The following is a 7,861-nucleotide window of genomic DNA, read 5'->3' as shown; positions in this document are numbered from 1 at the left end:
GGCCTACACAGGTCAACGGGTCTAATTCTTTGCCAAAATGCTACAATCTCCACCAAAGTCAATGCAAAATGAAAATGACAGGAAAATTTGCCTTGCATGTGTATGATTCAATTTAGCGTGTTGCCTCAGGTAAATACTTTTAAAGACAAACTGTCTTGCGGCTATATGTCTAGTAGTAATTTCTGAAAAACTGATATTGCAGCACATATATGTGGTATACACACATTAATTTTAAGTGTCCAACAGCACTGAGCAGAGAGCATGAAATATTTCTACCAAACATAATGAATTAAAATTTTATATCTAGAAAAGCATGGGTTTTTTTGTTTTTCTTAGGAAAGGAGATCTTTGCTTTGTTAGCTACCTATTGATGAAGACCAAAATTAAATGGCAGTCTCCATAAGTTCCTAATAAATTAGTACAAATTGTAAAAAATCTTTAAATGAGTTTGTGAAAGATGAAATTCACAGGAATTCACACACTGCATCCGAATTTGCCTTTCAGATGATCAAGAATCATTTGTAAAGAAAAAGATGAGTTTGAGAGGGAGCTGATAGGGATTTCCAAAGTCCTTGACTCAATCTCCAAGTCTGTCACAGCTTTGCTATGTGACTTTAGTCATCCAGATGCAATTCATTTGACTAAACCTAGTGCAGAAGCATAACTGTTAACAGAGATAAAGGCATTAAGCTGCCTTTATAGTCAGTGGAGAGAAAAAGACATTTTTAGGGTGTGATTTATCTGCTTTTTAGGTACTTAGTTGATGTTGAGGAGAATTACAGCTTGGAAGTGCCTGTTTTTCAATCCTGATTTAAAAGGGACCCTAAAGTCTTTGGCTTACATGTAGATATGTACACCATGGACAGCTACAACTGTTCAAATGAGTTCTGCCACTTGTGTATTTGTGCCTTAGCTTCTGCATATAAATCGAGGATAATTACCTCTTCTTTTTACACTTGTTTGCTTTTTAAGTCTGTAGAGACCATATGTTCCCAAGATAAGATCTTCTCTCATTTTATGTACAAATGAGGTTTCAACTTGGAACAGTTCAGCCACTACATTGGTATTAACATCTTCACATTTTTAAGAAATAAATCACTAAATTAATTTTAATAAATTATTTTCCTGACCCCAACTGGGGTTTCTTTTTTTGCTGATAGTAACATAGTTTCTCTTTAATGGCACATATATCTGCAAGTTGTCAGAGCATCTTGATGTCAAGATACACTTGAATATATGAAACTTCATTCAGTAAATTCATAGCCTTAATGTTGACCCCATTTTGCTAATTTCATCAACTAAAAACCCACCTTAAACCAAAAAATAATAATTTTTAATCATCTTACCCTCCTCTAGAAAGCAGGTACTGCACTTTGCTATAAGGTGCTGTTGCTAATGTAAAGCAAACGTGCAAATTAATGCTAAGAAAGACAGAGTGCCTGAGTGATTTTGGACTTTGCATAATTTGTTGAGAATGTGTCTCCTCTTGATTAATACTTTCAGACAGCAGAAGGGTGAGGACATCATAGAATCATAGAATGGTTTAGCTCTCCAGTAGCCAGAGAAGTTAATTTGGACATGAAGATCTCCCTGGATTTCAGTAATGAAGAGGATTTCATTTCTTGTTAGTTTTTGGTTTTGTAAATTCTGATATTGCTTATTCACTAACATTTGAAAAATAATATTAATGGATAGAAAAGGATTAAAGAACACTATATGTAAATCCTGCTAGGCTTAATTGATAACAGTTATTCAACCTAATGAGAACGTGTGTTTTCCAAAAGGTAGATGGGCATGTAAGTAACGTACAAATCAAAGAGCAGGTCAAAGCTAAGATTTCACCCCGTACAACAACAAAACTGAAAATGAGCTATCAGGCTACCATGTGGTGTTGGAAAATCATCTGGCTTGCTGTGAAAAAGGGCTTGACACTGCAAAGTTAAAATCTCTAAGTGACTTTTACATGAGGGGGCCTAACTGTAGCTGACTGGCTTATGTGTTGAACAGGCTGGCTTGGCACTGAAGAAAAATTGCAGAACGGTGTCCTCCCACCAGAAAATATGAGTAACCACCCTGATGCTTTAGGATGACTACATGAGGGAAATCATATGCCACACTGAGTTTTTATTTTGCTCTTTGAGGGATGTTTCCATATATGAACAAGTTTTCTGATAGTATCTTCTTTATAACAAACATCTCTGTAATATCACCCAGTGAAAGACCTGAAATGTCAGATGGAAACTGAGAATGAAGTAGGAGTGAAAAAATACCAGCTAATTACAATTAGGCAAAATATTTGTTCTAACATTTCAGGAACAATACTTTTTTTAAAAAAAAACAACATTATATTAAGTTATTTTGATCATATTTTAATAATTCAAAATATTTCAACTTTAGACATAATTAATTACATATGGCCTGTATCCAGGTTTCCCACACATATTCAGTAGGTCTGGATATGTGAAAATTCCTGCCATGCAGTGATATGGACACCAGCAAGAGATGTTTCACAGCTACCAAACTAAGGAAATTTTTTTTTTTTTTAATTCTGTGGTTCATCCATGTATCCCGTGAAAACTCTACCCCTCCATTGATTCAGTCACACTGAAGTAGAAGAGCTGAGACATTTTAAGTAAAATAACACCTTTCTTCCACCAAAAAAACCCCATAAAACCTTGAGCTGAAAAAATTTTTTTAAAGAAAAAAATTAAATATTTATTTCTCAATTATTTTTTCTTTGTTTTAAATTATATCTATTACTTTTGTTTTAAATTTCTACAAAACAAAAACTTTATATAAATGTCATAAAGCCATTCATTTTAAATTGTAGGTATGAAAAGCTTCACATTTTCCAAACTTCTTTCCTTTATCTGAAAGTACTTAACAAATTTGAGCTAACTTTAAAAATAATTTCATCTCTTCCCTGCAACAAGCCTTCTTTCTCCATAGCTGCAACATGTTTTACAGCTATTCATTTAAAAATTTTTAGAGACCTACAAAAAGTCACCATGTAAATACCAGAAATAAATTAAATCACAGTCCCTTCTTGGCATATTCATCAATATTTATTCCTTAATTTATATCCCAACTGAATTTCTGTCCTAATTGTAAGCAAGCAAATAATGAGCTGCTTTTATCAGGCCAGTATGTTGTGATAGCTGAACTGTTTTTGAAGATTTGCACTTTTCATAAGCTTTCTAGCACTTGTCTCATGCTTCACCTGGTCTACACTGAGCTCATACATATAGTTATTTTATTACTTACTAAGTATTTTGATTACAGATTCTAATCTTTAAAATAAAGCAATGTAAGCAAGCAAATAATGAGCTGCTTTTATCAGGCCAGTATGTTGTGATAGCTGAACTGTTTTTGAAGATTTGCACTTTTCATAAGCTTTCTAGCACTTGTCTCATGCTTCACCTGGTCTACACTGAGCTCATACATATAGTTATTTTATTACTTACTAAGTATTTTGATTACAGATTCTAATCTTTAAAATAAAGCAATCTCTCCTGATACCTTCTAGCCACAGTCTCCTAGCAACAAAGCTTCCCCTTACTTCCCTTGATTCTGAATGCAGAATAATTTATGGATACTTAAGCTTTTTTGTTTTATTTCAAGCAGTCTGACTTTTTCTCAGGAAAGGTTTTGTTTCCTTAAAATGCTATAAATCAACACAAGAACACAAATAGGCAATTTTAAACATCTTTCATTGAGCAAAACAACACCTTAACACACTTGCAATCTTATTTGAATTCACTTGGGCCATACATATATTAAACTTTTATTCTCTGTATATAAGGCTGGCAGAATTAGATAGTAAATGGAGAAAGGAAAGTTCCCTTCTTAAAAGTGTAAGAGGAGTTTGTAGCTGGTAGATTAGTAACTTTCTCAAACCTAGATTCCCTTCTCCTTTGAAACACAGAAAACAGCTTCCTTTTATTCATTAAAGATTTTGTCGTATAAGACACCTTAAAATAGCAAACTTTTATTGATAAAATCTTATTCACGATTCATCATCAAAGATTTGGCTGAAGATTTTACTTCTTTACTCTTTAAGGCAAAGTCTTAAATGAAAATTCGCAAAGCTCACAAACTGCTTTCTTCCTGTCTTGGGGCCTTCACATAGCTGTGTGAAGCCACACAATGCTGAGCACTGTGTGTGCACTGTGTGCACAGCTCATTACGTTACTATGCTCCTTCCTGCTACTGGCACTTAATACTAATACCTGAGAGACCAGTTCAGTAATTCTCACCCATTTATCAGCTCAAGTGCATAACAGATTTGAATTGTATTTATCTGGTCATATTAGTGCTGTAACATCTTTCTGTTATAGTACAGAAGGTGTATTTAACACATGGCAATCTCCCCTGCCATCTCAGTCCAAAGGCAGAAAGCTTCCCAATGACTTTGTTGCTTAATGCTCATGCCTAACAGGAGATGCAGAAAGAGTGGGACTGCCATTCTATCACAACCTTTTCTTCTTCATGTTCCCTCAAGTGTGACTCTTTCTAGATTATTGTGCTTTTTTCTTCTGATGATCCAATCAAATCAAACTGGTGAAACAGAAATGAATAATGTTCTACTTCATCATGGATACATTCTCCTGCTATTTTCTATGTATCCATTTAAGATTTATTACATATACTTAAGATTTCTTATGGATGAGCTAAAGAAGGTTCTGTAATGTCTTGTCTGATACCCATATCCAAGTCACAGTAATTAGTTTAGTCTGCCATATGAGCAAGAAAGTCATCACACTCTGATAAGATTTTGTATTGGCCATGTAACATTTTCATCAGTTCTAGTAAGCTGTATGAACACCCAAGAATTTCCACATTACTCTGATGCCTTAGCAAAATACAGAGGGACTTTGACTAGATTCATCCTCCGGTGTTATCTTACATAGACAGGACAGGTGATTTAAAGATGTGCTCCATGATTCCTCTTTCAAACATAAACCAGACTTGTTCTTCAGTTAGAAAGTCTTCTATCTTGGTCAAAATTTGGAGAGGGTAGAGGTCTCAAAGATCTTAAGACACAACAGACTGTTGGGTAGGGGAAAGATCCTTCAGCTACTAAGCCTTTTCAATGTCCAAGATCACAGGAAAGAGAGAGAGAGTAGAATCCAGGTTTCATTATTCCTGATGCTCAGAGAAATATTAGTTATTAGTAGAAATCATCAGAGACTATACTCTAGTCTTAGGTCATTTTCCAGACTCCCAAATTATTTTGACAAGTTTATGGTATTCTAAGAGGGGTTTTACTATTTCTCAGTTTTGCACCACATCCACATTTTTTTTTAGTTACTGGAAGATAACTACCATGATGCATTAAGTTCTTTGCCTAGATCTTTTCCCATCTCCTCTCTGGCTCAGATGATATTCTGCAAATCTTGGCAATCTATATTCCAGTATTAGGCAAGCTAACACTTTTTTTTCTACTGAAGTGAACTTTGCTCATGAAAAGTCCATTACTTTATTGTTTTATGCTTGAACAAAGTATTTGTTACTGTGAAGTCACAAGAGTCACCATACCCCACTTTTTGTCTTGTCACACTAAAGCGTCTGGGAACAATTAAAGCATTCTGACCAACTAATAAGACCAAAGTATGAGCTTCAGTCATTTTTTAAAAAAAAACCAAGATGTTTTTCAGAGCATAATCACTCATTCTTCCTCGGTGTTACTGAGTTTCTCAACTTGCTTGTCTTTATGGCTGCTAGTACGGAGGTAATATTTGGAAAATATCTGTTTTATAGACACTGGACAACAATCTCAGTGTCTTCAAACTATTTCTAGTGTGTTTTCAAGCCTCTGTGGAGAGGCTTTTGTATGTAGACGTACTGCACTTTCTTGAGGAAGGCCCTATTGTCTGACCAGTTTTGAGCCACTTGGAGCCCAGTCATGTCCTCAGGCATGTGCCATTCAGATACAAACATGCTGCTTCCTCCAGGTGCAGCTGTCAGCCTTGTGCCTTTATGCTCAGGTTTCACCATTTTTTTTGGTGATACTGGGACCAGTGTAGCTTAGGCAGTGGTCAGGACCAGGTTAGGGAAGAATATGGGAACAGGCAACCTACAGAAGTTCTTGTCAGGGTGCCGCAGGGGCTGGGACTCCCTGAGGAAACAGGGCAGGGCAGGGCCTGTCCCACCGCCCCAGACAGGGAGCAGGGCAGCTGGGGGTACCCAGGGCAGCCCCAGCCCCCAGCATTGACACCTCCTGAGGACAGGGATAGGTCAAGGCCAGGCTGGGCTTGGCTCAGGGGGGCCCATGGCTGGGCAGAGCAGGGCTGTGGGAGCTGGAGACCGTCCCTGCTGTGGCAGCCCTGGGGCAGGGCCTGACTGCCCTCAGGGGCAGCAATGGGGTCCTGGGCTGTGGGTGGGGTCGGGGGAGGCCTTGGGGGAGGCCAGACAGGGCTGGTAAGGCCACTGGTGCCCTCCAGACCCTGACAGCTCTCTGCTTGGTAGGACTTCTGGCAGTCAGTGAGTTGGGGACATCTGAGCTGGAGACTGCATCTGGTTCACTGGCACAAATGGACCCATTCTCCATGCGTTTATCTAATCCCTTTTTCAACCAGAGCTTGAGAGTGTTTTTAGCTCTTCAATGCCTTCTGGCAGTAATTTCTACCTCGTTTTCAGCATATGTGACTGTAACTGTTCAAGGAGGATCATCTGCCTTGTGTGTCATCCAGCCCCAGGTTGAATTCCGGGGTCCCCCCCGTGCATGGGCTGCCTGCCAGCACTGTGGAGCTCTGCCCACGCTCGGCGCCGTGGTGCAGGCACGTGCTCCGCGCACTGCACCAGCTCAGCAGAGAGTGAGGAGGAGTTTGTTTGTCAGAGGTGACTGGTTTTAGCAACAGATTTGTCTACTTAAGCCTTGGGTGTTGATCCCCAATTACATCCTGCTATGAACAGCCCTTTCTGGAGGCATCAGAAAGAAGATGAATTAATTAAAAATGGCTTAAAACATTTTTGAAAGTTACTTATTCTCCTCAACAAAGTAGTGACCTGCATTTTGAAAGCTCCTGAACTTTACACTTATTAATCTTATAGCCACTCAAAAGTGGCTCTCATAAAATGAGAACTAATGCATCACAGTACCTTTCTGCTGCTTTCACAGTGTGTTGCCTAACTATATTCTAACTATATTCTACAGTTGTAGAATATATGTAATTATGCTTTGCTGTTCCTGTTTGCTGTTCTTTACAGCCAGACCTTCTTTTTTTCAGTGGTAACCTTTGAATAATGAACCACAGCAACATCTGTGAAAGAATCCTAGCCTACATAATAAAGCCCAAGTTAGGTTTGTTTCCATTTTTATACACTTATAATGATTTGTATTATTTCAGATTTAAGTGGGTGCAAAAAACAACCCATAGGAAAAATATGTGAAAAAAGTTTTTTCTTTACTTTCTTAATTGTTGAATGAAATTTCAGGCTTTGTTTATGAAGTCTCCTAAATGCATAATCTGTTCTCCTTTCTTGAAAGTTGGAAGATATTTAAGGTTTAATGACATAATAAAACGTTTGATAGAATACTTCTGTCTGTTAAATGTATTATCTTTTGTTATAATAAAATTTAATAAAACAGAGGAAAATCTTTCTTTCAGACATTTTACATTTATGGAAAATGATTGTTATATTCTTAATATTGGTGATTAGTGATGTAGCCTGTGATTTAATGAGAGCTGGCTATCAGTGAGGTTTAATGATGTTGTGAGATGACTGAACCATAGCTATTTGTTAAAGGCATGTTCACAAAACTATGATTTCTATCATACTGTGTGTGAGTGGAAAATGAAAAGTCTATGAAACAAATCAATAAAAAGAGACAAAAGCAAAATATACTATATACACCCCT

This window comes from Aptenodytes forsteri, unplaced genomic scaffold (assembly GCF_000699145.1).
Source record: "Aptenodytes forsteri isolate BGI_AS27 unplaced genomic scaffold, ASM69914v1 Scaffold352, whole genome shotgun sequence".
NCBI classification, from domain to species: domain Eukaryota; kingdom Metazoa; phylum Chordata; class Aves; order Sphenisciformes; family Spheniscidae; genus Aptenodytes; species Aptenodytes forsteri.
This window is presented reverse-complemented; position numbering follows the sequence as displayed.